Raw genomic sequence first — 10,848 nt, 5'->3', positions numbered from 1 at the left:
ATTAGAGAATCGAAGTAACTTTGTAAAAATATTCCTCAGTAATGTATTTTCTATATATTGATGCATCTAAAAAATAATTTTTTTGTTATACTTTTACACACGTAAAATTTTTTTGTTTAACTAATAGTAATGTTTGCATTTCGTGCGTTTTTTTAACTGCACCACATAATTAAGCCGCAAACACCATCTGACATTCTGAGAAGTAATTTCGAAGACCAGTTTTTGAAGGGCTAAAGATGTTTTCAAGATTGAAACTACACATAACCGAAAATTATTTTAGGAATATAATTGCTACTTTTGTACACCGACTAAATTTCATGTCTACAGAAAGAATTTAGATTGATCCAATTCGGTTGGTAAATTTTGTAAAGTGTTGTTGTTATTTTGTAATTAGTACCAGGTACGATGTTGATTTCATTGGAATAACATTGTTTTTGGAAACATAACATGATTAAAAGGAACTTAATTTTCAATTACATAAAAAAAACGTTTAATGATATCATTATGTTATATTAAAAAATGAATTTTATTTGAATTATGACTGCGCCGGTAGTCGTCAAGCAGCGACTACGATATTGTTTGTTGTTAAGTTACTGCTTTTGTTACGTTAAACCATAATTTTGTTTATTTCAGAGGACTAATTGTGTTCTCGCACTACAATGGATCTAAAATTATTTTTGAAAAAATCGTCCTATAAAAATTCCGTAGACCATATTGTCGTTAAACATGTTAAGGACACGTCCAATTGTGTTATCATGACTAAATATTATAACGCAGCCCACTGAACATGTAGTGGTAATATTATTATTATTATTATATGGACAATATTTACTTTGCCATTCTGTTTCATGAGAGATTATGTTATTTTGTACCCATTAGTTTCGGTCATAAATGATGATAATAGTGTAATAAACGACTACAGTCGGAAACAACGTACTTACATGTAAAACGACTGTTGGTTTTTTAAACAATGTACACGTTGGACGTACACGCCCACTAGCATATTTTATACATTTTTTTACTGGCAGTCGGCTAAAACACGTGGACGGACGGTTCCGGTTAGTTAAGATTCGGAAATCCATCGCAACTTCTGCCGTGCGTCGTGTTGCTGGCCACCCTTGCAGGTAATAGCTAATTGTAATTACAGAAAATATAATAATAATAATAATTAATCATAATGCGTTGCGGCCGGCGCGCATTTATAATATAATGTTTAGAGTTTATTAATTACCGAATAATGTATGCAATGGAGTGGCTTGTAAATAATTGATGAGGCACACGCCATGCCGTGAGTGCCGTTTCGGGAGATCCGATAAGACGCGTTTTGTCGGTAATTGATTTAAATTAGGGGTTTCTGACCAGTAATTCTGTTAATGGGCCTCTCTATAGCTCACACAATGTTTACCTTAGACGGTTGAACGAAAACTACATGCCTTTTTAATAAATTGCATTCATTAGTCGACGGATGTCTAACTGCACATTTTTGTGGAATTGAATTTTCAATTTTTTGAAACATCGCAATTACAGCTGTAACATAACAAGTGCGAAGCTGATTAATAGGTCTCTTAATCTTAACAGATTCTTCTAGTTGCATTACATACGAACGTAAAAGTAATTTAGATATTATATTAATATTAGGTATGATAATCAAGTTTGCCAAGTAAAGTTTTTTTTTTATTTACAGAGTGGTCCGCGACGTTTTCGTGATCCTTGTAATTTTTGATCTACTGAATATTTCGCGTTACTTTGTTTTTGATAATTTATGCATTCGTAGACCGCGTTAAACCCAAATTGTACACATTGCGTTCGTTATTAGTAATATCAAAAATGGATGCACTTTATACTGTTCAAAAAACTATTATTTTGCTGAGGTGAACGTTTAAAGAGACTCGCCAGGATTATTTATTGTGGTCGTAAGAAAATAATTTAAATATCATTATGGCGTACACGTGTTAAACTTGAAGTAAATTAGTCGTTATTTCCACCGACATAAACTTCTCGGGGCGTTTATATTTTAATTATCGAGAAATTAAATCATCACATCAAGTCATGTTGTAATTTACATAAAATTCACACATCCAACAACATCTGCGGATTTCCGTCGTGACACGAATCGAGTCCATAAATCAAATTGTTCCGCTTATGAGTCAAAACACACGCACTGTTATGGCAGCAGCTGTATAATGATATAGATATTCAATTTCACACTTAATAAAAAATTGAATTTTAATAGATCGCCAACGCTTTAAAAGTGTTAAAACGTAATTGAAATTCGTATATTTCATGGAAACTACTAAAATATAACGATATTTTTTAAATGTCATTTGATATCCCGTCACATAAATTAATAAGTTTTGCTCGTTGTAATTTGTTACGATCAAATCGCATTTTTCTCGGCAACACGTTTATGTTAATCTTTCAATTTTAAATTTACCTTTAATTACCATAGTTAAACAATACAGGTTCATAGCGTATTACAGTAACATGTTTGATATGACGACAATGATGACTTTGTGATAATCATTATACCAAACAATTATACTACGGAAAACAATTTAAGCCTCAGATGGATACAATTACACAGGAAGTGACCACAGCTCTTATGCGGCACTGAAAAGGTATATCATATTATTTGACTATACAGTGACTGCTGTATGTAAACAATGAATTATGTAATTGCTTGTAAATCTATAAACCAAATAGGCGCACGATGGGGCACATGGCTTCACATCCCCTTTTGTGTGCCCGCTCGTGTTGTTTGTGTATACGCGCCCTTATTACTAGTTATCGGAGTTTGGCATCATCTAACAAATGCTCGGAATACGAGTAGTATACTTAGATACCTAAGTGCCTTTTTCGGACTACAGACACACAATGTATACATAGGTAGTATAAATTAAACGGAGTCCATCTGTTTGTGTCCGTCGTTCTTTTTAACGAATAATAACCGATAACTGGAAACACTAGTTTTTAGGGTCAACCGGTAGTTGAACCGCCTATAATTAATATTTACTTCCAACAATAAAAACTGTCGGGTACTTAACCTATGGCACGTGAATGTTCGAAAAAAAAGAATAGCCCGTCGATTTTTGATTGTTTGTCAATCAGCAATCTAATGGCAGGTAGCCGACTGAATAAATGCTATCAAAGCATAAAATTAAAACTACTTTATTTTTCATTAAATATCCAAGAACGGGGTTGTTAAAAAAATAGGGTATATTATAAAATAGGGAAGCGTTATTTATTTATTTGACATCCTTGAATGTTTTGCCTCCCAATAAAATAATCTAACTATTGATTTGCATTTATTAGTAAAACGACATCTCAAATTTATATTTGGTTGATCGTAAAGGCACTTTAACAAATCAAACATTATTGTTATTATTAATTCATTTAGAAATATCGACTTTTCGTTGATTAAAAATACCTAATATTATTAAAATGTCGTTTTGTAAATACTTAAACATTTTTAAAACTAAAAATACATTTTTGATTTTAAATTCTTTTAGCCACAAATTATCTAATTTTATTATATATAACATTATTAATCATATTCTAGATTTTTTTTATTTAAAATCTTTGTAATTAATAATTGTTCATTGAAAGTGTAATTATAAAATGTTCCATAATTCTATGTTTGTGCCCAACCAACGGTGTTTAGTAACATGTCAAGGATCAAATAACAAACAAATAGAATTTCACTTAGCTTATTATCGCTGTAGACTTATAAAATACTACACCAGTGGCCGGTTTATTCACTGGGTATGTGATTAAACTTGTACATAAAAATGATTGGTGATGTTTTTATATTGTTGTCATACAGTAGATGAGGTCCTATAGAAATGTGACTGTGTGAATGCGCACTATTGAAAATATATTTAAGATGAGAAGGGGCGGGATTAGTGTTGTAACTGGAATTAAGGATTAAGCGCGAACACACGTCCATGTACTTGAGGGGAACGACGAATATGATTGTGCAGCATACGTTCGGCAAACACACACAGACAATCGTACAAACAAACATGTGATAATAAAAACTAATACATCGGCCAAAAAATATATGATTTTATAAGTAAGCGGCGGCTGAGAGTGTTGCGTTTTACTAAGTAACTGCTCGTTTAGAATTACGGTGAGCAAACAACGCGCTTACCAAGAACAATGGGGCTGGGGATAAAATATTGAACAAAAATGAACCGAAGGGGATGCGTTTGTCATCGGAGAACGTATTTAACACTTACCCGGTTTTAACGTTGTCAGCTAAAAAACCAATTACGATAAATCCGGGAAAATGCATTTTAAAAGGTTACCCCGATTTTTTTTCTTTACATTAGTATCACCTCCCATTTCCTTTTAAATCAACAGTCCTTTGTCACGCTAACTTTTTTAAACATTTCTCGGTATATATTTCGAAAATCAGAATATTAGCTGTTATCTCATAACAAAATACGGTTTAATGAGGTTAGAGAGAATTTTCCTATCCAATTTTGCACAACAATTATTGCATTTTCACTTGAATAATAATATTATTCATTTAATTGTGTACCAATCTATAAGGTCCATTTATATGCATCGATTATCGAATTTCCGTTTGGTAAAACATGTTTTGAACTAATTGATCTCATACTTCAAAGAATTACATTTTAATTAAAAAAGACTTATAGTTACATTTTTAACTTTTTTAAATATTAGAAAAATATGTTCAATAATAATATTATTATGTATAACTACGATACCCGGAAATACCCTCAAATTCAATTTCCAAATTTATTAAAATACATTTTTGTACCAGATAAAATGTCCGNGGTAAAACATGTTTTGAACTAATTGATCTCATACTTCAAAGAATTACATTTTAATTAAAAAAGACTTATAGTTACATTTTTAAATATTAGAAAAATATGTTCAATAATAATATTATTATGTATAACTACGATACCCGGAAATATCCTCAAATTCAATTTCCAAATTTATTAAAATACATTTTTGTACCAGATAAAATGTCCACTTAATTTTGGTTGCGTATATTTGTTGCTTATTGTATAGATTAACCTTTTATTTTGGTAGATTTCATAAATTTAAACGCAAAAAAAATACTCAAGTTTCAACTGCTTGACCACGTGGAAACATATTGAAAGTTTTCATTGCGGTTCGTTATGTTTTTGTTCATTTTCCTCAGTTTTTTTTTTTATCATAAAAAGACTAGGTTAAGCATCATGTAAAATTCACATTATTTGTAGAATTAGAATCTATCAGTACTACAAAATAAATCTTACATCAAACAACATTTCAAAAAAATAAATTTATCTAAAAAGGTAAATAACTTTTTCTTGCACAGTGTGATAGGTTTTTTTATATGATTTCATTAAAAAAATAAAAATGAAGTAATGTATTGTGTCATTTATAAATCTTGCATCGAGCTCAAAAGGTAAAAGAAACTTTTTTCCCGATGAGTTGTCATTTTAAAGTTTTCATTGTCGTATCATAATGCATACATTTCAATGCGTAACAAAAACTCATTCTGATAATGCTGAAAGTGGTAACGTTGAATTGAACTTATGCGGTATTGTTTTGCTATAAATAAAAAGTAAAACAAAGGTCATGAATTATAAGCTCGCGTGTGGATAAATAAAGTTCTTCAGATCACATGGGCAAGGAATTTCCATGAGCTTTTGCAATTTTAAAAATGTAATCGTCTGTGCAACTGTTGAACAGCGACTTTTCTATCCCTTTCCACAGTTCTACAAACTTATTGTCTTGGGTTATCATTGTCTATTATTGTTACTATTATTTTCGTTTCTATTTAACTTATATTGTACATTCATATATTTTGCGTACAAAAAACTAAATTTCAATCATTTACATACGCACATGTACTCTTTGTGTGCGCACTAAATAAAACTAACGGATGGAAAAATGTTAAAACACTCCTCATAATGTGCAATAAAAAAAATATTTTTCAATTCCAAACCATTCTATATTTCATGGACTATTTATCGGAAAGATAAATTTTTACGTTTAATTATTTTAGTTGTATATAGAGTTCAAAACTTCATAGTTTTGCTCTTTAATTTTATCATGTAATAAAATTAATAAATTATTTATGGGTTCATTACGGCGCGTCAGTTAATTTAAGTGTTGCATCAATCGTGTTTTATGCATTTAATTGGATTAAAAATGATAAATATTTTACTATGTGACACAAGTGTCTGAAATGCGTACTTATATTATGAGCTACCATAAAAACATCCACCTCGCAGAGACAATACTGTAGGTCAATTATCCAAATTACCGAACGTTTATTACCCGTTTGGCGGATTCGTTGTTCTGACAAAACGTTTCGGGTATCAGCCGCGTGCCATCAAGCGGGGTCATGTAGCCATTAGCAGACAAAAAGGGTTAGAAAGGAAGATGTTTTTTAGGGTCATAAAACTAGCTCGAAGAGGACCACATAAATTATCAGCGCTATCTAGGCGAACGGATCAGTTAATAAACAAAAGATAGCATGTGCCAGATAATGACCCCATCCCCGTTTGCAAACGATGACGGTGACCACCACACATTAACACTTCTACGTATATATAGCCCAACATATGGTCAAACACATAACACGCGACCACAATATACAACAATTCGGCTACCGTCTCAATTATTGACTATTTTCTACCCCACCGAGTGCATTAATTTATCGTTTTTCAAGTACATTATTTTGAAACATGTTGCTGTCGCAATACCAAAAATAATTGCCATGTATCAATTATTGATAGTTGGCATAAATATAACGTGACAGTAATTCATATGGATTAGTCAACCTCTCCAAGATAAGTAGTATATAGTTGCGTTTTCGTGTTTTGCATTAACGTATAAAAATATATCTTCATATATAAATATACACATTATTTAAGAAGCATTACAATGTGATTTATTATGATAAACGTCGTGGGGCGACATCGCGTTATTACACCCAAAAGAATACTATGTGATATATCAGCAGGTTTGATTACTGCATAACTTATGGGCCATTTTTGTAACATACTATAAAAGAATTTAGTGTGGTATACACTATTCTTATTCCTATTTTATCAAAATATACAGTGTAAACTATGTTTAAAATTTTAGGACAATGCAATTAAAATCTATTCATTTTTAGTTTAGTTTTTGTAAAGTTAATTTTTCTAAAACTACAACTATTTAATAACAACCAATTAATTAGATACGATTTCAATTGAAATAACTGTAACTTAAACAATAAAAAAAAAATATATTAACCGTTTAAAAACAATAATTATTTTTCTGGTTTACCTTAAAGTAAAACTATTGAATTTTTTTATCAACAGAATCTTCAACTATTTTCTTTTGATCATTCCTCCTCCTAGAATTAAATCCCAAAATGGAACTGCATCAGTAATCGCGCTTATGGTTTAATCTTCTTTGACGTCAATTTTTACTCTCGGTGAATTACTTTTCGCTTTGTGAACAGTTTAACAAAATCTAAGTAAGTTGCTCTATACTATCGCCATTTTACTTAAAGATTTAACGCTCCTGTTACTATTCCAATAGCACCTGTAATCTTAGCAAACTCAAAAATCTATAGACTAGATTCACTCATACGACCAATGATAGGTGGCACCGATGTGACAGATTAGTTTCAATTTGAAATACTTCAAATCGTCGCCATAAAATGAAAAGGTTCTCAAATACAACTTTTACGTGTCTTAGGATAGCAATTTATTGTACACAGTGATTTTTTTTTTGTAATCTATAATTAGAAATATTTGATATTTCGACTGTTTATACAGAATGTAATAAAACTTATTTAACAATTTATGTGTTAGTTATAAGCTGGATAAATGATAAATTATTGGGACATGACGTTCAGAACCAAAAGTTTCTACTTATAGACCCTTTTTAATTTTAATTAAATAAAATATTTATTATCTAAAACATTTTTAATTTAAGCAAGTGTATGGCACAGTTTTAGTAATACTAACGTTTATAACTAAATATGAATTAATATATTACTGATTACTATTAAAAGTACTGTGACGAGGTAATATTATACAGTTCTGGATTTTTTTATTCCGAGGAAATGAAACATAGGCTACATAAAATCTTTTCATTCTTATTTGTCTCCTAAAATAAGATAGTTCCAACTAATAAATCTAATTTAACAATTGTTTATTAAGTTTTCAGTACTTCGAACCTATTGATTCTTTGTAACTCTCTAAGTAATGAATATTTTTTATATATTCTTCATTATTATAATGCAGCGTAAAAAAGAAAACTATTCAATCGAATAAAACATATTTCAAAAAGTCGTAATACAACTTTTCATTCAAAGGCGACGATTAAGCAAATTTTTTATTTACTATTCGCAATTAATACAGTTTCAAAACTTAAAATCACCTTAAGCCATTTAAAAACAGACAAAAATAACTGTATTTACATAGTAGCATTCTATGGATGTTATTAAAATTAATGAGATAAGTATTCAGAAATAGTTACAAAGAAACCAATTTGTTTTGTTTTATAAGAATTTTATGAATAATTCTGTGTTATTAATGACGTACTGTCAATTATATCATAATGGCTATCTTGGACTTGTCTCGTATAAAAAATAAATAAATAAAACGATCGATACTTTGAATATTTCTCGAAAATTTAAATAGATATTGGTTTTGTCGATGTAACAAAGATTTTTTTGGCAAAGATATCGTTTTATAATACGCGAGTTTGTATATTTTTGAAACTTGCTTTTATGATTTTTATAACGTTCTCGAGTACATTATTACTATTAAGATATTACCCATCGATAAGTGTATGAGAGCTCTGTAAAAATGACCTATAACCAGTATTTAGTAAATGAATATTGGGGTAATTCTATCTTTTTCTAATAATCTATTCTCTAAAAATAAAGCTTTACATTTTTATACTACTTTAATGAAAATGAATATCATTTTATTGTATGTCGGTTTATAATATAATCACGTTATAACAAATTTTTGTTCGTTTTGCTTTTGATATAACAAACTATTATTTCTGTCCCTTGAAATTCGTTATATCGCATATTAAATGTATTTTAAGGTCCGTTTTTATTTTTTCGACTTGTGTATATTCTAAAACTTCAGTGTCCCAAAGTGACCAGATTATTTCAAAACTAAAATTAACTTTATAAACACCTTTTAAACTGTTCGTACGTAAACATTTTTATAGTTAATAATTCTATATAAGTAGAAATTGTATTTTAACGGTTTTGCTTCCCTTAAGTTTAATAACTCATAATGGAGTGTTACTACAGTTTATGAATTGTTTTTTAGGTACCCCTTTGAAAATTATCCGCAAATACTTCTAAATGTATGTAATTTTTAATAAGGTTATGCTAAGTGTCATTTTTAAAACTTAAACAAAAGTTATAGCTAATAACTTTTATAAAACGTATTAAATTAATGACAAAATATTTAATCCCTCTACTATCAAAACTTACATTAACCATTTAAAAATTGTTTAAACCAAAACTTTATTGATAATTTATGTGACATATTAAAAAAAAAAGGAAATGTTCATAATATGAAAAAAATGTTTTGATCGAACCTTTTCTAGAGTTATTCTATAATTTTATAGTTATCATTAATAACAGCAAATTTTAATATGTCTAGAAACAGAAATGGAGGCTCGAGGTGGAAAAAGAACGTTATTTATTAAATATTCGACATCCAATGATTTTTAATCTTCCTCAGAGTTATGTTAATATTCAGTTTTGTTCGAAATCGTGGTCTGTGTTTACGCACCAATCCACACACATAGTCAGCAGCAGTTGAAAAAGCGATTGTATTGTTGTCAAATAAAAAGAAGGTATTCCGTGCAGCTTAGGAAATCGAAAGAGACGAGAACTGTAGTGGAAACCAGAGAATCGAAAGAATTATTTTGCCACTGAGATTTGACACCCGATGATCAAGCGCCTTGCACCAGCTGCTCATCTGCTCCATTTGTGACTTTTCGTTCATCGTAAAGTTTGTTTTCCCCAACTACACATACTTTCCAATTGTCCTTGGATCCGTTAGATAACCTATTGTATATTTGTCGACAAGCGGACGTTTGATCTCTTACCCAAACACACCCACTCACAATGTGCTAACACGTTGTGCCTTTGATTCCTTCTTCATTTTCCGACTTGGTTGTAATATATTATTGGGATAATGTGTATGGGCGAACGAGGGTGGATGCAATTTTTACTGGAGAAAAGAAGTATTAAAGAAGAACCGAACAAAACTATAATGAAAATCTTTGTGGATTGCAAGCAATTACTTGTGACTTTAAGTTGGAAACATTTGCCCGCAGCACACATTTACTGTATCATTGACGTTTTTAGAAACCATAAAAACAAAATTTAGCAAAACATTTTTAGCGTTATGCCGAAGGCATTTGAGACATTTGTAAAGTGTTTTATTAAAGTAGGATATTCTGCGAGCTAAAATTCAAGAATAATATTTTATTAAGACAAATAAAAAAAATATTATTGTAAGAATTTTACAACAAGTACTTATCAAATTAAAGTACATTAATTCCGGTGAAAAATATGAACGTTTTTTTTTTATATATGCAAAAAACCATAATATTTATTTGAGGATCTGTTATTAATGAAACGTATCAACTAAAATTGGTATTTTTCTATTATTAATTTATTTCAACCACTACATAAAATATTTTGTAATGTGAAAATGGTATTAATATTAGAAGACATATTTTTAAAGATTAAATTATATTTTTTCATGAGCTTAAATAAAAGAGGAATATTTAATTTTGCTTTCCTGGAAATTAAAAAATTGGTTTAATACAAATGCTTATAATACA

General features: G+C 29.7%; 1 long non-coding RNA gene across 1 annotated transcript; it reads left to right on the top strand.

Annotated features, from left to right (window-relative positions):
* The first annotated feature begins 954 nt into the window (after positions 1 to 954).
* Positions 955 to 10,418, top strand: LOC126900222 (uncharacterized). Its single transcript, XR_007702821.1, has 3 exons — positions 955 to 1,124; positions 2,463 to 2,618; positions 9,654 to 10,418. It is a non-coding gene; the product is annotated as an uncharacterized LOC126900222 (long non-coding RNA).
* Positions 10,419 to 10,848: the final 430 nt, after the last annotated feature.

The sequence above is a fragment of the Daktulosphaira vitifoliae genome, unplaced genomic scaffold (genome assembly GCF_025091365.1).
Source record: "Daktulosphaira vitifoliae isolate Bord-2020 unplaced genomic scaffold, ASM2509136v1 Scaffold_3, whole genome shotgun sequence".
NCBI lineage: Eukaryota > Metazoa > Arthropoda > Insecta > Hemiptera > Phylloxeridae > Daktulosphaira > Daktulosphaira vitifoliae.
The sequence above is the reverse complement of the archived record's forward strand: the minus strand, read 5'-3'. Positions and strand labels throughout refer to the sequence as shown.